The sequence below is a fragment of the Mus musculus genome, chromosome 10, assembly GCF_000001635.26.
Source record: "Mus musculus strain C57BL/6J chromosome 10, GRCm38.p6 C57BL/6J".
NCBI classification, from domain to species: Eukaryota; Metazoa; Chordata; class Mammalia; order Rodentia; family Muridae; genus Mus; species Mus musculus.
This window is the reverse complement of record NC_000076.6, coordinates 92,280,089-92,304,099: the sequence shown is the minus strand read 5'-3', so window position 1 is coordinate 92,304,099 and position 24,011 is coordinate 92,280,089. Positions and strand designations below refer to the sequence as shown.

The 24,011-nt window shown below is 41.7% G+C and overlaps 1 long non-coding RNA gene across 1 annotated transcript in view; it reads left to right on the top strand.

Annotated features, from left to right (window-relative positions):
• The window catches only part of Gm20757 (predicted gene, 20757), a 204,073-nt gene that overhangs the window by 71,274 nt on the left and 108,788 nt on the right, over nucleotides 1–24,011 (top strand). The window contains exon 3 of the long non-coding RNA NR_046027.1: nucleotides 19,033–19,164. This is a non-coding gene — a long non-coding RNA (predicted gene, 20757). The remainder of the gene's footprint in view (nucleotides 1–19,032; nucleotides 19,165–24,011) is intronic.

Here is a 24,011-nt window from a genome sequence, read left to right as displayed (position 1 = left end):
AAACCAAGAATCCAAGCAAACAGGTAGACCCAGGTTCTCTACAATTTTATTGGACTTCTGGCTAGTTATACTTTTTTCACAACTATTCTTTGGTTTTTAAATCATAGTCTAGGAAGCTGTACTTCCTGCTCTTTGTTTGAGTCTTCATTTCTGAAGGATTCTATGTCTTTTACTTGCTGAGTCAATGTGGTAGTTTGAATGAGAATGTCTTCCATAGGTATATATGTCTTCTTATATTTGAATGTTTTGTCCATAGCTGATAGAACTCTTTGGGGAATGGGGTCGGCCTTGAGGTTTCAAAAGCTGCAGCAGGTCCCTGTTATCTATCTCTCTTCCCCCCCACCCCTCACCCCCATCTCTGCCTCCTCCCTGCAGACCAAATGTAAGCTCTCAGCTATTGTTCTAGTGTCATGCCTGTCTGTCTGCTTCCATGCTCCCCACCTTAATTATGATGGGCACACCCTCTGAAACTGGAAGTGAGGCCCAGTTAAATGCGTTCTTTTATAAGTTGGCCATGGTCATGGTGTCCCTTTGTAGTAGTAGAAGATTATCTATTTTGAATAGTCTATTTGAGACTATTCAAAAGTACAGGCAAGCTCTAGTTATTTTCTTATTTATTTGAACTAGGAAACCCCATTACATTAATGTGGGCCAGAATGAAACTAGGGTCGAACCTGATGGATTTCTAGTTGCAATTTTTTAAGAGTCGTAGTGGCCATTTTGAAGTCAGGAAGATATTCAGACATGTTCACTGCTTGCTTATGTGGCTTTTGAAAAACTTCAGCCCCTAAACTTTCTCCTGTTTGAGGTACAATCTGTGCCTTATGATCTTTGACTTTATGAAACCTGCTTCCCCAGGTCCCCGAGTCTGTGTGAAAACATTCAGTGAAGACATCTAGATGCAAGTTTAATCAGTTATTCCTCAGCTGACAGACAAATCACACAGCTGTTTGGGTCCTGTTTCTCACTCTATTTGTGGAGACATATAGTACCTTCACAGATGTTTTGTGGTGGCCAGGGTAGTAAAATCACATAAAACATGTTTCTACACAGATGCACACGCCATGCATATAAGGTTGGAAAAAAATCTCTTCTGATGAGGGAGATCACATACTCATCTTGACAAGTCTTTGTGTCTACAAGTGAACATTATACTGTATAGGAGAGGGGTACATTTCCAATGACGATTTCCTAGGTGGGAAGGGAAGAGGGGATTAAAACATAATAATTGGACAGCATGGCTCATTGCTCTGTGAAAGCAGGAGGCACCCCTCTCCAGGTTGGGACAGGAGGGAGATCAGAAGCCTGTTGGATGGCCTAGGAGCTGAATCTGAGTGCTGAATGGACTTCTACACTTAGCACTCAAATGAGTCAAGGTGAAATAATTGGGAGTGGAAGATTCCACGCCCACATCAGCAGTGCTGGCTTTGTTAAAAGAAGGCACAATCCAAGAAAGAGAGATTGGTGGGAAACTCATGACCCGAATAATTTATTCCCCTAGTCCAGACATTGTGAAGAGGGTTTTGAAATACACCTGTCTGTACCTCATCAGGGGACAGATCATGTGCTATTGGGGGACTAAATGCTCTTACTGGTTCTGGCTTTGGAATGATTCTGTGCCATAGTTAGACCATGACACTCTTAGAATCATGATGCTTCTAATGCCATGACCCTTTAATACAATCCCTCACGTTGTCATCAACTCCAACCATAAAGCTATTTTTGTTGCATACTTCATAACTGTAATTTTGTTATGAATTGTAATGTAAATATCTGTGTTTTCCGATGATCTCAGGCGACCCCTGTGAAAGGGTTGCATAATTCCCAAAAGAGTTATGACTCATGGGTTAAGAACTACTACTGTAGAAGAACTCCTTGTGGGTAATTTTGTCTACCAAAGATGGTATCTGTTGTCACTAGATGTCAGCGTTTATAAATTAGAATAAGTTGGTTCAAAAGATGATTCTCAGTGATTTTTCTCTTTTCGAGGAGAAAAGAAGAGATTCATCAAAGAGTCTTAACTTCTCAAGGCAGGATTATTATCTCAATTGCTTTCGATTCTGTTGTCTTGATAAACATTAAAATGAGAAGGTAACAGTACAACAAGCAGGGAAGAAAGAATGCCTGGGTGGCTGGTTGTAAATAACAGAACAATGCTAAGGACCACCAAGGTGCTAGTAGGTACAGTCATAGAAAGTAGGCATGCTCTGGGTGCAGAAGGCTATTGCCAGTCAGAAATGCATGCTTAGTTATTGCCAGATTTAAAGACCACTTACAAAAGTGCTGCAGCTGTTCTGCCTCTTTTGGTGCCTTATATTCTCTTCCATCTGCAATGGACCTTTGAAGCTATTCCTATCAGCAGGTAGACTCTATTTTACTCCCTTTTAAATCCCGTCCAGCCTTGTTTGTTTTGTTTTCCTTAAAGATATGGAGGAATGGAAGTGGGGGAAAAAAGCCAGTTCTTGTATGCTTCCTCCTATTTTCCTGTAATCCTGCCCGACAGTTTTATGAGCAAGCTGAGAACAGCCTACTGTCTGTTGGGAGCCTATATAGACTCAAGGAAAGTCAACAATGTTATTCTTCCATGAAGACGTGATGGGGCTGGACAAGATTGGCAAAGCCCCTTGCTTACCCAGCAGATAAATGCTAGACAGAAAGAAGTCTAGATAGGACCGGAAGGAACACCTTCTTGCATCTAGCCTAACTTGATAATCTTCAGAATTTTGAGTAAATAGACTGTTCATGAAGCATGCTGACAGACTGATGATCTCAGCTCTCTGGCTGCCAAGTTATAGCTATGATATTTGCACATGCTCTTTACAGTGTCTACAGATCTGTATTAAATTAACTAGATTCAGTCCACCATTCTTTCTCTTGAAAAATTATCAGTTTATAATTATTCTGTGATCATTTTTGTTCTTACCCCTTGTTCTCTCACCACACAGTACATTATTGATGTATTCATTCATTCATTCATTCAACTTTTTAATGTGAAGTCTTTCTATGTAGCATCAGGTTGATACCTTGATACCCTACTGCCTAATCTCATGAATACTGGGATTCTAGTCACACACTGCCTTGATTAGCTGGGCAATTCTTCTTCATTTCCCAATTGAGATTGTGTAGTAGTTTGATAGAGAGTGCTCTCTATAGGCTCAGATATTTGAAAATTTGATTCCCAGTTGTTGGTGCAATCTGGATCTGGGAAAGTTTAAGAGAGATGGCCTTGGTTAAGTGAGTCTGCCCATGGAAGCAGGCTTTGAGATGAAAAGTCTTATGCCCCTGCCAGTTTGTTCTTTTTGTTGTATGCTTAAAGTTTCAGATATAAGCTCTCAGCTTCCTGGTCAGGCCATAATGTCTGCAAAATTCCTCATCAAAATGGACTCTTATGCCCCTGGAACCATAAGCCCAAATAAACCCATCCTTCCATAAGTTGCTTTTGGTCATGGCATTTTATCACAGCAATAGAAAAGTAACAAATGCAGACTGTATCTAGTTATAAAATCCTAATTTTGGATGGATGCAGGATGTCTAAATATAGCACTCTGCTGTTGATCTCCCCCATCAACTTCTGAGGCTGATCATGTAGGGACCACCATTTTCATGACTTTGTGAATAATCCTCACCCAAGAAAGTACATGGATGGAGAGGAAAGTACATTGAGGTGTTTTATCCTGATAAACCCAGAGTTCTTTTTAGAAGGTGAAAGGGCAGCTGAAAAATGTACATCTGTTACAAAACTTTCTGAGAATATTTTTACTTGGATAACTTTGTCATTTAGACCATTTGGAAATTTTATCCCATAGTTTTGTGACCTCCCTCCCTTTTGAAACCTTTCTCTCCTTTTTTTTTTTTACTGCCAAATTCTTGTTAAGTGTATGTTACATGTATCTGTGTCTCTGCCTAGTTTGATATAATCTTTCATGCATTATATTTAAATCCTTTCTCTGTATAGTCTTTTGGTCTATTTATGAAAACACAGACATACAAAAACAAATAGCCAACAAGCCAAGCATGAGCTGTGATAAAATAGTTTATAATTGAAGGTGGTGTGTGAGTGTGTGTGTGTGTGTTTTCTACCTGTTCCCTCACTACGTTCTGGGCAGTGTTTTGGCAAATTGGACTTCATGTTGAATTTGATAGTGAGTATACTTGTGCTTTAAAGATCTTGCTAATTGGGCTGGATAGCTCAGTGGTTAAGAGCACTTCCAAAGGACTTGCGTTCAGTTCCCAGCAACCACATGGTGGTTCAAAAACCATCTGTAACAGGATCTGATGTCCACTTCTGGTGTGTCCAAAGAGAGTGAGTGTACTCACATACATGATATAAATAAATAAATCTTAAAAATAAAAACCATGCAGTTCTTCATGGATTGCCTGAGTTGATCTGTACGATATGTCATTCAGCGTTTTAATGGCACAAAACCTTAACAAGGAGTTTTCTTTATCAATGGCTGACTAAAATTCAGATTATAGTTGAATAAATATGTTTATATTAACAGGTAAGTGGCATATTTAGACAGGATTGAAAGTAGAAATTATATGACAACCATCCCAGTTGATGGAGAAATTTATTCCCAGGATAGATCTGTTTTGTCATTCATGGTTTGATCTTTGTTAACAAAGGGTTAGAAAAATCTACTCACTCGCGCTCTCAGATCTCAGTTTGTACTTCAGGGTTTGCTCTTCTTCTTCTTCTTTTTTTTATCTCAAAGCTTTCCTTTACGTCCCATGATACTGAAGAAGAGGATTGCTTACAAGGCGCAAGGCTTTGTCCCAGTGCTTTGCATAGGTTCTGATTCTGTTGTGTGTAACTCTAGCATCCTGAGCTTAGCAGCGACTCTCCTTCACCAGGAGACAGACGAATCATCTCCTCCAACTAGGTCAGAAAGGGAAGATATAAACTTTAGGCTCTTGAAAAGCTGAGGTGAGTGTTTGCCATGTGATTTTTTAAAGAGAGAAGTACTCTCTCCTTTTGTGTTAGCTTCTAAAGGAGGAAAAATCTCCAGTACTGCACAGAGAATTGATTGTAAAAGGCCACCGGTGGAGGAAAAAAATGCACGAAGCTTCGGAGCTGCTAAAGGATGGCCTCTGATTGCATCTGTACCTTCTGCTGCTGCACGTGAAGGAGCTGACGGTGGGTCAACGGCACGTGGGCTGAATTCTTACCCAAGTGTTTTTCCAGGCCTTTCCCATTAGTCAAACCAGGCCTGTTTCTAATGATGTTGGCGGAATAGGGGACTGATGGGGTTGTGTGCTTTATTGACTAGAGACTAAGCAGGGCCACAGATGTCGTAATTCCCCTATCATCGCTTTGCAGAGTGCTTTCCGGCCTCCCTTCATTATCTAACTCTGCACTCCGAGTTCTAAGTAGCCTCTTTATAGGATCCACACCGTTGGTTCTCTTTGGCAGTGCCTCGGCTTCTGGGGACCCAGGAACAGAATATACAGGGATCTCGAGCCTCCTCATTTCCACAGTGGTGAAAACAGAACATCCACCTCGCTTGCTCTTCTCTGCTCAAAGGACAGTTTCTTCTTTGGAATGGAAGGCAGTGAGCTCATTCTCTTCCCCTCTAGGCCAAAAGAACAAGGCACTTTACACTAGAAGCAGAGGCACTGAGCCTGACTCTGTCCATCCCAATGAGAACAGTTATTAGAGCCAATGTTCCGACTTTATAGGCAACGTGTCCCCCAAGATGCCATCCCAGATGTGTGGATAAGAGGCCAGTGCTCTAGCAGAGTGGTCAGGCACCAGTTTTGCACTCACTCTGGAAGCAGGATGCACTATCATCAGGCATCTTGCCTTTGAGACTCACAAGACTTGCCCTTCAGGGAGGACGTGCCCAGAATGGGATCAAAATATTTAAACTGGGGTTTCTGACAGAACTCTTGAATGACGGGACACACTTCCTCCCCCCTCTTCTTGCTGTTCCATGTCTCCTTGCATTCTACTGAGAGTGTGAACTAAAAACAGCATGGCATGGTCCTTGCAGACAACATCTGTGCTGAGTGGTGTTGCCCCTATCCAAAGCACAGGGATATTGTAAGGCAGAATTCACAGCAGAGCCTGGCTCAAGATCGGGCTGCATAGCACACAGCTGTGCAGTGTGTTGGGAAGGAAAAGAAAGGCCTCTTCTTTCTTTGATACCAACCTCATGTGACAAAAGACAAATTAACAAGAGGAAGGCACACACATAGATTTAGTATACATTTTATGTGACATGGATGTCATGTGACATTACTCACAATCTAAACAAACAATTTTTCTCCTGCTAATCTAAATGTGGAGAAGGAAGGGGCAAGAAAAAAATTCTACCCTTTCCCCACTATGGCCCACAGGAGCATGAAAAGAGGCATCAGTAAAGATATTTGTATGTGTTCAGCTTTTGGCCGGTTGTTCTTCATTTTATCTTCAGGATTTGGAGCAAATGGGCTAACTCCACTGCCTCTTCAAGGCCCTCAGAAACTGACATGGGGGAAATGTGTCTCTCAATACTTTTAGGGACTGAATAAAAATAGAAATGTCAGATCAACAGCGGGAAAGCATGCCCCTATATATAGTAAGTTGTATGTGGTCGTGGACCTTCATAAGAAACAGGTTTGCATGCATACAGCAGTGCCTGGCTTGATGAAGGGCCACCCTGGAGGAGAAATTGGTTGCCAAGGAAAAAGGTAATCTGACAGGGCAGGATGCTCTGTCAACTCTAGTGTCTGAATGCTTCTCTGGGCCCTTTGTGTTTTCTGAAGACAAGGAGCTTGCCTCTCATGGGAGGCCTTCAACTGTCCAGGGAGAAGGTCAGACAGTTTTGAGATGTTACATCAAGCTTCATGAAAGAAATGTGTGACCAATGGAGACCTTCCTGCTTCTTCATTGTTCTCAAATCGTCAGCATTTTAAAGTATCCAGAATGTCCCAGTATAATGTTTGGGGTGTCATGTTCTGAGCCCTGTCATACAAGTGAGTGAACACAACTCCCCAGCTAAAGAGGCTTTACGGGCTCAGCCCAGTGCCTCTGTGTGGCTGCCATGATGAGTAAGTGAGATCGTTATAAAAGCCCTTCAGGGTACAAAGCTGGTAGTATTTAGTCCTATACAGCTCTGAGCACCTCCCTGCTCCGCCTGCCTCCTCCTTTTCCTTCCTCTTGGACTTGTTACAAGCTACTATGGGAATAATGGGACAAATGTTCAGAAAAGCCTAAACAAATACATGGTAGTTTTCATTGTCTCTTAATGGGACCAGGTGGACCAATGTGGAACCACAATGACTACAAACACAGCCCGTTTGAAAGACTTCCCGTTCTCCCACAGGCAAATGAGCAAGAGAAAAAGACAATGAAGTCTGCATAATGGTACTTTTGTTGGGGCAGTCCGACTAAGAGAGAGAAAGCACAGCCTGTATTCAAGTAGGTTCAAGAGTTTAGCCAGAGAGCCAGAGACATAGTCCACCTGAATGGCTGGTGACATTTTCTTTAAAAAGAAATATTGACTGGCCACAAAGAGCATCCCTACCTCGGAGGTGTGTGATCCGCGTCGTCTCTAGAAATTTGTGCTCCACTAGAGCTGAACCAGCCAGCGAGCAAAGAGCGAGCTGTGTTGTGCAGTTGCATTTTTAATAAGCTCACAGCGAGGAGACTAACCATTCATTTCAGCCCTGCTTTCCTGTAGCCTGCTTGTAGAATATTCGGGGTAAGGAAGAATCGACAGTGTTTGTGGGAGAATAACAAGAATTGTATGGAGAAAGCTCCTGGCTTTAGATGAAGAAGAGACTGTAGCAAGCAGGATGGAGAGGGGACTTGAGTGCTTGCAGGGATGAAAAATAGCGAATATATACAGGGGAGTGTGGTTGAAGGGAGGGCAAGAGCTGAGAGACACAGATGATGGCAGGAGACAAAGGAGAAAGGCAGGTTGGACAGGGCAGGGGCCTCCCAACCCCATGGGGAGCCCAGGGAGACTGTAACCTAAAATCTCCCCGTATGGAGAGGGGCAGGAGACTGAGAACAGATGCATACAGCAGGGAGCAAGGAGACACAGGACACCAGAAGAAACGGAGAAATTAGGGAAGGAAAATCCCTGGTGGCTTGCCCCTCTGGGCCCCGACTGCTATGAATGTCACTGTTCTCCCTAATGGCTTCTGGATTCCAGTGTCTGCTCCTTCTTTTCCAAGTGCTTTGCCAGAGGACATGGGTTATTTATTTATTTATTTATTTATTTATTTATTTATTTATTTACAACCTCTCGTTTCTGCATATGCATAAAGAATATATAAAGAACAATCAGGTCAGGAAGGAGGGAGAGGAGAGAGAGAGAGAGAGAGAGAGAGAGAGAGAGAGAGAGAGAGAGAGAGAGAACAAGGAGTCCTAAACCCACACCTGTTTGGCAGTCATTAAGCCAGCGTGGTGTGTTAGGAGGCCCATGCTGCCTACACAAGTTGCTGCTGTGTTTTGTGTTTCCCCGCGGGGCATTGTCTACAAAGGTAACGATCCACAGAGTTCCAAAATGCTATTTAGAGACTTGGCTTGGTTTTGCAATTTTGGTGATGGAGAGAAGGGAGAAGGGATATGAGGTAGAGAAACACGGTAGGATAAAGGGAAGATTGTGCAGAAGGAGGAGAGTGGGAAATCAACTCCAGGGGTAAAGAGAAAAGAATTGGCACAGAGAAAGGGCATATAGCAAGATATCAACCCCCAGCCAAGAACTGCGTGACTTTCAAAATCTGGAGACCACACTGTGTCTTTAGAAATGTTTTGTAACTGGACTACTTGTTCTCTGGGGCAATATTTTGTTCACTGGGAGCTATCTGGCAATGTCTGGGGTCATGGTCCCATTGTCTGGACTATAGGTGTAAGACTATAGCATGGTCATCTGATAGAGGATCTGATAGAGGTAACGATCCACAGAGTTCCAAAATGCTTCTACAAACACTATAGTCTATGATACACCCTTAGCAACAATGATTCACCAGTCCCAGAATAACATTAGTGCTAGGTCTGAGAACCCCCGAGCGTGCATGCACACATGCACACATGCACACACATTGGGCACATACACACATAAGAGAAATGGCGGGTTTGCAAGTACTACTCATCATTACTCCAACCTACTCCGAGGTTTCCCATCCTACTGTGTCATTAATCAGTGCTGCCCCAAATCTGTAAATAGATGCCCAGGTGTGCTCTTTGCAAGGTACCATGGAAAGTGACTGAAGAAGCACAATATTTTCTGCCTTTTAAAAAGTATTTTTTTGTTACACTTGGTGTCCCAGCTCCCATAGGCCTACTCTTATGGCATCCTGTTCTATTCTTTGTCTCCCTCTGGATGCTCCAGGAAGACTGCCTCCCGCTGGTTCCAAGGGGCCTTCACTATTGGGGACGTGTCTCTACAGACTCTGAGTGTAGCATGCTCCATCTCAGCATTTGGCTCTTCTTATCTGTCAAATATGTATCTCTTCCCACCAGCATGAAGCTTCTAGGGAATTGAGATTATATCAGTCTTTTCTGTTTTCTCCTTGGTGCATAGCAGTGTCTGAACAAAACATATGTCACTCAACGAATAATTGCTAGAAACTTCTGGATAAGTAAGTGACAGACCGTTTGGACAAATAGACAAATCCAGAGAAATATCCTAAAGGAACTTTGGAAACAAAAGAGAATATAGCCAAATGAATGTAGAAAATGTGGTCAGTGCTTCGGCCCTTGCTTTGCCTGACTCTATGTTTGAGCTACTGAGAATCACTGTTTTTTAGCGATGGTTTACGCTATCCACAGTATTGGTTTACATGGCCACAGTCCAGAGGTCCATCTGACCCTTCTCCGGTCAGTAAGCTAAGAAGTCCCTAACAGATCCAGAGCAGAGCTGAACAAGATTGCTTTTTGACATTTGCCTGATCTTAGATGCACACTAGCAAATGGTTCCTTGCGTGATACAAACGGAGCTTCCTTACAAGTCTAAGCTTTTTCATGTTATTCTTACTGCTGAGTTTTTGGCATTAACATGAAGGAAGGGCTAGAAATAGGGCATGGATAATCTTCTCTTTTATACATGAGGTGGCTGTATGAGCAACTGTACTATCTCTGGTAGGTCCCACAACCATGGCCTCTGTGAACTTCCATTGCTAGATTAAGGTGAAGGCACATGGTTCCAGCAGCCTGTGCCATGTTCAAGGCAAACAACTCACGAGTAATAAAACCAGGATTCTGTCCAGGTCTTTGACTCAAAAAGCAGGATCAGGACATGTAGGTTGAGCAACATGTTCAGCAACATCTATGTGGAATTTGAAGCCATCAATAGAGAGCCCGTCAGCTAAAATGCACAGCAAGAAGACAGAAAGCAACCCAAGAAAGAATTCCAACAAGCATGGCAATCGGTAATCCAAATACGAGGATGATTCTGAAAGGATAACAGAGAGAGAATCAGGTCAGTCAGAGGGGTGTGGGGGAGGGGGAGTGTGGGATGCTTTGCCCAGGGAAGAGGTCAGGGCCAGAGTGATGTAGGAGCTGTGATACTCCAAGAAAAGGAATCAGCAACAGCCCATTAAACAGTGTGCTGAAGGCTTAGCAGCATGGGGGGTGGGGTGGGGGTGTATACGGATCTTGGAGGGTCTACTTGAATAGACAGAAGTCAGACAGTTGATGAATGATGGAGAAGTGAGAGCTCAGAGGAAACACGATGGGGTACTGTCTGGTTGAATGGGGGAAGTGGAGCAACATAGATGCCATCTGCCTGCTGGCTTCGTTTTAGCATTAGAGGATTGGATGAGTTTATATGTTGTCATGAAGCCAGGCAGCAAAGAGGGGCTGAAGACACAAGAAACAGATCAACAAGAGGATGAGATCCCTCGAGTGAGGATGGGGTTTTCATTCCTGGGTTAATAGCAACATAGTCAACTTAACATAAAATACTAAACACTCACTGTTCATTATTTTTTAAGTAAAAGCAATCACACCGAGATAAATCTCATCTCTTCTATAGAAATCAGCTTTTCCATCTTTAATCGTGTTTTTGATTCACGGCATTTAGAATTGTCGTTTTACTTTGTTTATTTTTAACTGTGTTATTTAGGAGAACCTAAGATTCAAGAGGTTGGAGGATGGAGGAGCTGTAAGAAGAGGAATGACCAGAATACTGTAGACTCTCCTCCCCTCGAGAGGTGTCTATTTGAGAACTAGGCTGATATGGAGACATATTTGCTGTATGGAAGGATTTTTTTCTGTTCGTTGAAAAACGTAATAAAAAAATGGGAAGTCATTAAAAGTTTCAGCATGTGAACTTGGGTAGCACTGAAGAAGTAATAAACCTTAGGGCATAGAAACGACACAAAATTCTCTCTCAAGCATGTGAGGGCCCTTGAAGTAAGCACGCAGTATTGCTTTCCTCTTAACCTTTGGCTCTCAGCTTGATCATTTCCAAATTAGAAGCCATTAATACTAATTTTAGAAATACGAAGTCCTGGATGGGATTCTTAATATGGAAACTTTGTGCCTTCTCTCTCCTCTCTTTCAAGACCCTCACGAGTAGGAGGCTGCGTGTCATCTTTTGTTTCTCATTTGCTTACCTCAACTGACCTTACAGACACTTAGAAAATAACCTAGCACAGGTCACGCTGTCTCTTCTCATCAGGGTCACTCAGATGCCGGAGGTATGACTCCTTTATCTACCTGATCAGATCAGATCAGATCAGCTCGCCCCTCCCTTCATCCTTTTCCTTTCCAGAGGAACTTTTTCTTGAAGAAAGTACATGCTGAATCTCGAAACTAACAGGATGGAAGTGCGCCATCACTTTCAAAGTCTCATAGCTTGCATCGCTGTGAGGAGAGAGTGAAGGGTAGAACACCACGTAGCAAAATCATGGGACTTGAGGCTGCGGTGGATACTTCGGTGCAGTGGAACCAAGTGGAGTGCTCAAGGGTGTTTAAGTAAAATAGGGCTGAGTTCAGATTCTCCTCTCTCACCTCCTCTCTAGATGACATGTGCCCGTCCCTTAACTTCTGTGATGGTTGGCTTCCTCCCAGGTAACGATGGAGGTGATTGTAATGCCATAGAACCATGAGGACTCATTTAGGCCATTGATGAGTATTAGCAACGAGCACACTATACGCAGCCAACATTGTAAATCCCCATGCAGCTTGATTTGTGATAGGGCCAGGTCTGGATAAATGCATCTGTAAACTGAAAATTCCGTAAGCTGAAAATGCATGTGTATATGGTGAAATATGCTGAAAATGTATGTGTTAATGGTCCCCCAAACTCAGTGGCTTAGTAATGTCCTCATTTTGCAAATAATGGTGTGGTGAACTGGGAGCCCTAGTTTTCTATGACTACCTAGTGTCCAAACCCAAGATCAGTCTGAATCCTTACAAACTGGACATTATCTGGACTAAGCTTTCTATATTTATATTCTACTTTGCACCTAGTTTGCCTGATTCTCTGTTCTGTTTGAATGAACAATGCTATCAAGTAAGTATTTTGTTTTAGGTACTGATGTAGAATTGTGTGTGTGTGTGTGTGTGTGTGTGTGTGTGTGTGTGTGTGTGTGTGTGTGTGTGTGTGTGTTTGTGTGAGTTTGTTGTTGTTTTGAGACTGGACCTTACTCATCCCCATTGTGCTTGATCCAAAGACAACAGCATGGGCACTCATAAGCTGGGCATTCACCCTCACCAAAGATGAACTTGAGACAGTAGCTTTTGAACTCACGGTCTTAGACCAGTAGTGATTACAGATGTGGATACTCACTGGAATAAGCAAAACAGATATCATATTTATTAAGGCCTGTCAAGAAACAATGAGAAATTAAGGAAAAGGGAGAAACTCCCCAAAGTGGCAAGGATTCCCAAGAAAGAATAAAACCACTGAGTTTCTTTTCTGGAGAGTTTCATAGAGCTGTCACGGAAACTAACAAAGGTTAGGTAATTGCTGAGCTTGCTTAATTCTCTGTGCTATCATGAACTGAGCCAATGGAAGGTTCACATGCTATATGCATGTACTCCTGACTTACCCAAAGATGATCACACATTGTTCATGTACTGCTCACCCAGTCATGAGTCCTTGAAGCCCTCCTGTAACCGCCTATGAATCCTGCTTTGTTTGATGTTGACCTTGACTGTAGGCTAGCTATTAGTTAGTTCTGACTTTACTGCCCTCTGATCTTAAAGGTGTCTCAATTGCTGTTCATTATACTGAACTCTCTTTGTTCTCATTGAGAAGTAGTTATCTTTGTTCTGTGTTAATTCATCATCTTGGAGATGGTCTGGCATCTCTTTTGTAAAACAGGCAGAGGCTTTCTTGAGGTTATCTGCTACAATTAACTAAATTAAGAGCAAGAACGTAAAAGAGTAATAGTGCCTCTCATATATCCCATGGTGTTGTATGGAAGCTGTCCATCAGGCCTATCAACACTGGCCTTGCTTCTCTGAACCTGTCTGTCTGGTTTTCACCTGGTCTGCTTGGGCGGCTCATAGGCAGCCACAAGATTTGTTTCTCATCTGTAGTGTTCTTGATTTGGCTGTTTTCACTCCTACCTTCCTTTGAGCACCAGTGTCCACCTTCACTACAACATATGCAAACAACCTGCAGTCATCTGATGGTCCCTTTTCCATGAGTACCTACAGAGAGCTAAACCTTGCCTCACAATGATGTTACAAGGACCCTTGGTAAGAAAACACAAAGGGTGCTTCAGGGGTGGGGGGTGGGAGGTGAGTTCAGTTTCAAGTACATCCAGATTTTAAAAAGGTCTGAAACTTAGAAGAGCCATAAGTCTAAACTTGGAGATTTAAAACAGAAAGGGATTTATCAGCATGCAAAAGGTAGTCATGAATAAGCATAGTTTATCCGTGAACTCTAAGAAACCCCGTAGGGCTACTGTGAGACTTGATGCTCTACGGGATGCTTCAGAGGGTAAGAGGTCATGGAGAGCCCAGAGAATGGTACTGCACTTACTGAGCAGTGATTTCTAATGCGAAGAACCAACGCTGCCAGATGGAGCAAAGTAACCCAAAGAGATGTAAACATTTCCCCTTAAAAATCTGAACCCATAGAGCTTGCTGGTGCATCATCAGAAGCATCCCAGGAAAACCTTCGTGGTGGCTGAGTCCTACCCGTGTTAGAGCTCCAGTTTCTCAACTGTAGTTCCATTTACCTAGTCTTTTGATCTGGTTGTTTGCTCTCAGCTCTATTTAGTACCCTACTCAGTCTCATATTTAGCTATGAGACTCCAATGTCTTTTCTTTTTACAGTAGCACTCATTCAGCAGCAACTTTGTAAAACCCATTTATTTGGCTAAGCAAGTAACTGAAATCACACAGTCTCAATTCACATACAGCTTTGAGGCCAGTAAGGCTAATAATAAATCTAATATAGAAGGCGAACGATGCTAAGACTTGTGAAATTAAAGCACACCTCATGATGATAGGGCTCCGGAAGGGATTTCAAGGTCAGAAAAGACTTATTTGAGGAAGAAAACATTTGATGGGAAGATTAGAAATTATCTTGGCAAAGGGCAGGTGGTCAGGCTGTGCCACAGAACTCAAGGGACGTCTTCCAGACAGAGGGAGCCAGTTGAACAATTGTCTGCAGGCAAAATAGAACAGGATGCAGTTTCTTAAACAAAGGAAGTCATTTGAATGCGGTGACAGGATTGAGAGAATCACTTAGGAGACACACCTCTGGGCATGTCTGTGAGGACATTTCCAAAGATATCTAACGGAAGATTGAAAAGCCATCCTGAGTGTGGGTGGTCCCACCCTAGGGCTGTGTGCAAAACTGAGCAGAAGAGAAAGGGAGACAAAGCACGAGTGCCAGAATCCATCTCTCTCTGTGTGCTTTCTCTTCAGTGTGACCAGCCAGATTCAGTGGGACACGCAGAATTACACTCTGCCACCACGCCTTTCTACTCTGATGGATTATATCCTCTCTTAAATCAAAAACAGAAGTCAGCCCCTTTTCCCTTCCATCATTTCTGTTGGGGATTTTGTCTCAGCAATGAGCAAAGTAACTAATACAGAGGGAGAGAGAGAAGGACACAAAGTTCATTGGACAGGAAGACATAGTCTGTAGCATGCTGAGCCTTGTTGGGCATATTAATAGTGTGGTTTTTATAACAAATACAGTGGGTGACCGGAAAGGGGTTTTAATCGATCTGTGGGAAGAGAACACCTTATCAGATTTACTCTTTAAAAGTTTCTTCTTGTAGGTCTATGAAGGACTACTAAAGGGAATTGGAAGCAGAACGAAAAGCACCAGGGAGGCCAGCTAAGAGAAGAAGACAGGGAGGAATGAAAAAGGTGGAAAGATTATGTAGAAAGCTGGACTTCAGATTAGGAGGGGTTTAAGGACACTTTGACATCCCAGCAAGGGGTCCTAGTGCACTATACATGTCTTGTAAAGCTTTCAATTGTGGTTAGAGAGATGGCTCAACAGTTAAGAGCACTGACTCCTCTTCCGGAGGTCCTGAGTTCAAATCCAGAAACCACATGGTGGCTCACAACCATCTGGAATGAGATCTGATGCCCTCTTCTGGTGTGTCTGAAGACAGCTGCAGTGTACTTACATATAACAATAAATAAATAAGTAAATAAATAAATAAATAAATCTTAAAAAAAAAGGCTGGAGAGATGGCTCAGCGGTTAAGAGCACCAACTGCTCTTCTAGAGGTCCTGAGTTCAGTTCCCAGCAACCACTTGGTGGCCCACAACCATCAGTAATGAGATATGATGCCCTCTTCTGGTGTGTCTGAAGAGAGCAATGGTGTACTCATATTCATAAAATAAATGAATAAATTAAAAAAATATTTTGAACCCACTTCATACTTCTGGTGTCAATTGCAATTTCTATCCAAATGGTTCCCTTTAGTGAAAAAAATCCTAGTTTATGTCCTCCAGTTTCCTCTCTCAGGCTCAGGGCTGCATCCATTTTAATTGACCTGAAACCAATTAAAATTGGCTGACCCATCCTTTGCCCAATTCCTTTGATCTTATATTGCTGTGTGACCTTGGCTTTTCCTTCTAGTCTTCCTGGCCTTGACTGTTCTTCACCTATAAGTACAGAAATTCATGGATGCGAACATCAGAGTTCTACTCTAGACAAATTAGCATGATATGGTAAAGCCAGAAAATCAGACTTCAAAGTTGGTATTTAGAATGGGCTTATAAATTAGTTATAGTCCATGCAAGACTATTTATATAGATTGAATCACCTACTTACAGGAAGGTCAAAGGAACAATAGAGCAAACATATTAGAGTTGGGAACAATCAGATGAAGTACAGAGTATAGAATGTTCTTGAAGGCATTGAGTTGGGTTCCTTAAATAGTCAATATCAACAAAGGAAGAGATATCTGATTATACTCTGGTTTGGGTTCTAAGAGGTATGCATTGGATTATTGAAGACCTTTAAATGTGTGTTAGTGGATCATTATGGGATTGCTTCTATTGCACGGGACATGTAGGACATTATTTCTCAGGTGCATCTTTCTAAAGTATTAAGGTAAATCTAGGCAATGTATGTAGCTTTGTGATGCTTTAAGAGAAATATAGTTATAAATATTTGACATGTATAAATTGTGCACATACTTAGCAAATACATTTTCATTGCCCAATTCTCTCTCTCTCTCTCTCTCTCTCTCTCTCTCTCTCTCTCTCTGTGTGTGTGTGTGTGTGTGTGTATGCATGCTTATCTATCACGTCTGCTGTTGCCTTCCTTTGTTATTGAACTCCATTCCATTTTTAAAACACTGAATCTGGAGTTTTCAATTTTGGTTAGCTAGGCTGGCCAATGAGGCCCTAGAATCCTTACAAGTATACACTGCCATCCTTGTCTTTTACATGAGTGTTGAGCATCTGAACTTAGGTCCCCATGCTATTACAGCAAGCACTTTACCCACTGAGCCATTGACCTGGTCTCATAAGGTTAAGCAGTCAGGTGATACCCAAAATTGAACATAAACAATTAACCTCTAGCATTGCCTTGTGAGGAAGCTGATTGCAATTCAAACTGTGTTTAATGGGGAAAAAATGTATCTGTAAACACTAGACTCCGACTCAGCTCAGGGAGGAACTCAGACTCTTGGGGGTACTGGGAACCTGAAACACTCAGGCCAGCAGACCTGGGTATCACATATCACACATGGAGGGTGATGCTCATGACTGCCAATGGACTCCAGAGTACTGGTCCAACACCAGTGGCTCACTTCCCTTTGTGAGATTGTCTTGCCTATGTAGTATGGTAGTCTCTACTACCTACTTGCTGTGTTTGTGCTACAGCTCCAATGAAATTTTAATGTATGGGGTTGCATGTGTGTATGGGTGTGCGTGTAGAGGTACAAAGTTAGGTGACATCCTCCTGAATGCCCTCCATGTTCTTTCGAGACAGAGTCTCTCTTTGGCTCAGAGTTTACCAATTAGACTGAACTGGCTGCCCAGTAAGCCCCAGCGATCTTTCTGTCTCCACCTCCTTAGTGCTGGAGTTTCAAGCACTTGACAACATACCCTGAATTTTTGTTGTTGTTGTTGTTGTTGATGATGATGATGATGATGATGGACTCCAACTCATATCCTAATCCTTGTAAAGCAAGCACTTCACTAACTGAGCTTCTCAACTCTATAATATGATCTGTTCTAACTGGAAACTCCGTATCACTGTTGTTAATATAAGACTGGCATAGTCTACCCAGGTATCCCTCATCAGTTCGTACCACTGAGCCCATGTCTTGATGTTTTTCCTGACTTAACTGCCTTTGTTTTCATTAGCTGCTTCTCCTTCTATCTTGTCTTCATCTTCTTTTGTCCGGAAACCCAAATGCTTTGTCTCTGGAGGAAGAGTGAATCTGAACAATGGAATTGTATTCTGGGTTATGTGACTGTGGCCCAGTGCCTGTAAGTTTCCTAAGGCATGAGTAGATCCAGCTAAGGCAGAAGGTTAAGCAAATTTGAAAGGCTGTCCTTGAGAAGAAAAGCAAATAAAACTAGACATTAAAAATATATCTGAAAGAGAATTGGAAAAGATATCACAACTAATCGATCAAAAGGAAAAAAAATCTGCCATAAACTTGATCCAGTAAAATAATTATATTAAATTTCAAAAATCAATAACTTCCTGACACACTCCTAAAATACTTCCCCCCTCCCACAATGTGTATTTTTGGCTGCATTTTGTAAGTCTTTGTCTAATAATACTTTAAGTCTATTATTGTCTATGGGGATAATGAAAAGACAATTCCATCTTCCCTTTAGTGTGACCAGTGTTGATAATCATGGTGGGATTTTTTAAGACCCTGCCTTATTTTAAAGGCTTGTGAATGACCATGTCAGATGCCTTGCTGGACTGACTGGAGAAAGCTCCTGTGAACGTTCGTTTCCCAGACAAGCTGTAGGAGCTCGAGTTTCTGGTTTCCATGTGCAGCGACTAATCACAGATTCCCTTTGAGTTGGCAATATTCATTAGCCAGTTTTTTCATCAATGTCATTATAAATTTTTTGTCAGCCCTGAAATCTCACATTGCTATTCTGAGTGTGTTGGAGCAGTGAGGCCAGTCCTGGATTGGGTCAGGGCTAGCCAGAACTTCTGAAGGCACAGAAACATCAGCAAGCTATACAAGACACATTCTATTTGACAAAAACCACACATATCATCAATCCAACTTCCATTCTGTGGGAACTCAGGAGTAGCCCTGACCACTATGATGCTACCACGAGTCTCAGGGAAAGTTAGAGGGGGCAAAGGCAGCTGTGAGTGATGTGCATGATTCTTTCTGATTCTGTAAGAATCACACAAATATCAGTGCACTAGCAGAGCCTCTCAGGTACATGTGCAAATGAATGCCTTTGAGTTAAGCTATTCAGCCTTTCACAGTAACCAGAACCTCCATTAGGCTGTTAGGCTTGCTGTGTGTTTCTGCTAGCAGTTAAGACTTACTTAGGTTGCAATTAATTTCTTTGAAATACTTTATATGGTATTACACGTGCTATTGAAGAGCCCTAAATAAATTAAGCCATAAATATAATTTTTTTTCTCAAAATCATTCCTCAAACTCCTCTCTCTACAGCTTATTGAGTACAGAAAAATCTTCTGGCCCTGTGGTTTTCAAGCCTGGCTGCACACTAGATCTCCCGGAGTACTTTCAGAAAAATAGCCACGGGTATGACATGTGTAGTGGCATTCTTAAAAAGCTCTCCAGGTGAGTCTCATGTTCAGTGGGAAATTGATAGCCAATCTAATGGCTGAAATTTCTTTCTTTTTTTCCCTCTTCTGCCCAAATGTCAAAATATTGTTTTAGCACTTCCCCAATTCTTTTGAATGAAATATAAAAATGGAAGAGTGGAGAGGTGGAACACCCATGTACACTACAATAGGCATTGTGTAAAATATGCCGAGTTTATTCATTTGCTAGAAAGGTAGAAATTCCTGGCCCGATGGTGCTGACAGGGTGAGACAGGAGGCAGACAACACAAGCGGCTCCTAATTAAAAATAAAATTAATTTCCTACCAAGCCTCTGCTGTACCTGAAGGCAAATGCAATTTTGTTCGTGTAATAAAGGGTGCCACGAAGGGGTCAGATACAAGGGCTATTTCAAGCAGAAAAGTGTCCAGCGTAATAAATCCATTGGAGCCTGTCAAACAACCAAGCATCTTTGCTGTGGCTCAGGTAACCTATTGAGTTAGGGAGATCAGCCACTTGGCTGCAGCTCTCACCCACCCAGGTGGATCATGTATCACAAACAACGAGTATCAGCTTGTTCAATCTGTTCACACACTCTGCCTTGCTATATTTCTCCTCAAGTGGTTTGGAAGAACAAAGGCTGTTTTCTCTCTCTCTCTCTCTCTCTCTCTCTCTCTCTCTCTCTCTCTCTCTCTCTCTCTCTCTCTCTCTCTCTCTCCCCCTCTCTCTCTCTCTCTCTGGTGATGAAAGAAAAATTAGAAGTAGTAACTTTTCCTAAGTAAAATATTTAATCCTTCCAAGGTCATTTTTCATCTGAGTACAGTCTTAATTTGATCCTTTTGGAGATATTTTGCTTCTTCGGACACAAACATTTTTCTTGCCTTCCTTTATTTTTATCTTATGCAAACTTTTAAGGTGTTTGATCGCTGTATATAGGTATTTAAAACAGTATAACAGACTATATGTTCCTATTCTGAACATCTATCCCCAACACACTAAAAATTCTTTTGAAACCACATCTACAAGTGATAAATTTCACTTGTGGTCATGTGTTAAAGTCAAATCAGATATACACTAAAATATGATAATATATTCTCCTTAGTCCTTTTGCATAAGGTATATATGAAACATCATTTTATGTTTATATTTGGGTCCTATATCAAAAGCATCATGTTTTATTTGTGCAAAAACCCGTCATATCTTAAACACTTGTCCAAATTTGTGTAGATAAAGGTGCCTCAATCCCTGTGTGTATGTATCTAGACACATCAGTAAGGGAACATCAACATGTGTATACATATGGACAAGGGTAACACACGTATGTATGTACATAGACAAGGGAGCCTCAACCTGTGTGTGTGTGTCTGCGTGTGTATTGATATCCATTAAGGAACTCCCCCTGACGTGAGACTAGCCTGTGATGGCCTCATTTTATGTGGCTTACTACTGAGAAACTTAGCTTCTGGAGGGTTTAGAAGTAGTTTCTGGCTCAAGGATTTAGAACATGGTAGAAGGCAAGAAAAACAAAAAGAATGTCAAGCTGATGTAAAAATCTGTAATAAAAATAAAAGGGCCAGAATTAGATGCCAAAGACAAAGCACATCTTCCTCTTGGCCTTTTTCAGAACTGGTTGAACAGAGGTAGGGGGTCTTAAAGCTGTAACGGAGTGTTGCCTGTCAAATATCTATTCATTGGAGCAGATGATAGGACTGTAGAGTATGTTCTTAGCCTCTCAAGAGGAGCCAACTTCTTCTTCAATGGGACCGGGGATGCTGGAAGTACATCCATGAGTGTTCTTAGAAGCCAGGGAGAAAAGAGCTGGATTCTCAAGTCAGAGGAGCATTCGTCCATCCTCACAGGACTTCTGGATGCTCACTCAATGGTTTTGATCGTGCTGGTTACTTCAGTTGGGACTAGGGAAGGCAGGTTCTCAACTTCTCCACCATGGTGTATGTTCTTAAAACGTGTTAGACTTAAACTTGAAATTCTCAAAGGCTGTCTTCTAGCTTTCAGTTTCAACTGTGTGGAATGGCTTTATATCTAACTTTGTTTTCTCCTTTCTCAACATGTTAAACTTTTTATAGTATACACACACAGAGAGAGAGAGAGAGAGAGAGAGAGAGAGAGAGAGAGAGAGAGAGACAGAGACAGAGACAGAGACAGAGACAGAGACAGAGAGACAGAGACAGACAGAGAGACAGACACACAGAGAGAGGTATGCATGCACACAAGCATGCACATGCATTCACACACGTGCACGCATGACACATATTCAAAGAGAGAGAGAGAGTTAGAAAGCGTGAAAGAGAGTTACTTCTTAGGTTCATCTGTTTTTACACCCACTTTCTGTTTCTCCACCTTCATAGGAATTTTCCTTAGATGTCTTCTTTTGAAGTTTCCTCTGAATTTGAGCTGGCAAGATTAATCATACGTCTATCAGGAAGTCTGAATTTCTAAAATGTTATAAATCTCCCCATATGTTTGTAACTCCATTTTGCTATTTAGTTTGCTGCCATGTCCTTTCAGCTTCTTAGGGACAGGGACTATTTGGGTTTCAGGGGACATCTGTAGCGTCTACAGATATAGGTCAACATCAGGGGCTCTCGATAATTTGATCAACTTCACAGAAAGAGCTAAGTTAATTTCTTCTGTCATTTATTCTCTCATACTGTGTGAGCAGAGAGATCACACGGGGGCAAACATTTCTTATATAAGCCCATTAGCTTATTCAGTATTTCTTGGATACAAACAAAGGCATATCTACTGCTATTTAACCCTAAGTAGTAATTGGGTATGCAGCAATTTTTTTTTCAAATTACTCCCTAGAAAGTTTACTTGCTATGTTCTACATGCATACTCTCTGTGTGTCTGTCTCTCTATCTCTGTCTCTCTCTCTCAAGTGTGCATGAACCTAAGTGTACACACACACACACAGACACACAGACACACACAGACACACAGACACACACACACACACACACACACACACACACATATATGAAAGAACATTCTAGGACCTATAAGGTTAGAACATGTTTACATATTTCTCCTCCTTCCCTTTGAACAATCCAAGCATCCTAATCAGTCAGGCATCACTCTGATCACCAGGAATCCCCTCTGATAGAAACCCTATATACAGCTGCTCTGATTAGGACAGAGGTTTATTTCTCCCTTGCAGTCACACTGCTAGGAAGCCAACCCTCCACTACTATATTTCTAGCTGAAAACAACTTACAGGCATTACACAGAACAGAAGAACCACCCAGCTGAGCCCTGTCCAAAGCCTTGCCCAAAAGGTGTGCAATAATAGTAGAATATTGGACCGTGAAAGGCAGCGTGAATTCTGGTGGAGCTATGTTTAAACCCCTGAGAAGAGATGGTGTTTTAAGTCTCTACCTTGCAGACCAGGTTCTCCTCTTCTGTAGCCAGTTATTGTTTGTACTGGCTGGTATTGTGTGTCAACTTGATACAAGTTGGAGTTATCACAGAGAAAGGAGCCTCCCTTGAGGAAATGCCTCCATGAGATCCAGTCTGGCATTTTCTTAATTAGTGATCAAGGGTGGGAGGACCCCTTGTGGGTGGTGCCATCCCTGGGCTGGTAGTCCTGGGTTCTATAAGAAAGCAGGCTGAGCAAGCCAGGGGAAGCTAGCCAGTAAGTAACCACCCTCCATGGCCTCTGCATCAGCTCCTGCCCTCAAGTTCCTGTGCTGTGTGAGTTCCTGCCTGTCCTGACTTCCTTTGTTGATGAACAGCAATGTGGAAGTGTTTGCTGAATAAACCCTTTCCTCCCCAACTTGCTTCTTGGTCATGATGTTTGGACCAGAATAGAAACCCTAACTAAGACGTTCAAGGCCCTACCAGTGCAGTTATATATGGGACTCCTACCCTGAGCTTTTCAATCCTGAGGCTAATGCCTTTCAGCATCTTTCCTCTCCCCATTCCATCTGAGTCATTAACCTGTGTAGGCTTCTCTTGTCTTATCTTTGTTCTTTTTCTTCTAGCTAAGCCTACTCTTATTCCTGCTCTAGCATCTTGACAAACATCAGCAAATCCTGAATCTTCTCTCCTTCCTTTTTCAAATAAAAACTAAAGAATCACCCAACAGCTTAACTGCTAATAAGTATTTGAAGTGGTAATTTTAAAAAAATGCTACTGGAAGCTCCAAATTTCTGTAGAACTTTAAAATAATAAACAACACATTTTCTCCACATGTTGAATGAAAGATATGAATACTTTTTATCTCAAAATCAGAGGACTTAAATTAGGTCACTTGCTATAAGCCCTTTGTTCCAGAAGATTCTATGAAGGATTCAGATACAACCAAGGTTATTTCTGAATTTTGTGAGCTATTAGATTATTGATAGCATAATTCTAGTAGAGGTAAATAATTTCTTGAATCACGTTTGTATTTATAGTCAACTCATTTTATATTTAGGATACATTTGTTTGTTAAAAGAACTGTGAATATGAATTTCTTCTAACTGTAATGAATATTTATTACTATATTGGTTTCTTTTTTAGTATTTTGTAATCCACTCTATTTTTGATAATATATTCTCAAAGTTGATCTGAAATTCTCCCACTTTTGACAGGTTTTACTATTGCTTAACTGAAATGCATGAGGAGGGGTGAAGATTTATGGGAAAGATATGGAAGAATTTATTTTGAAAGTGGAAAAATGCAGTACAAATTGTCTATGTGTTTAATGCTTTTTATAAAAAAAGGCTGGAGTTTACAGCATATTGAAATTCAATAGAATTGATTACATCTTCATTTGTGTTTCCATAATGACTTATGCTAATATTATAGCATGGTTTTTTTTTTTCTATAGTTTAGGCCTATCTTTAGATGGTGCACTCTGTAGA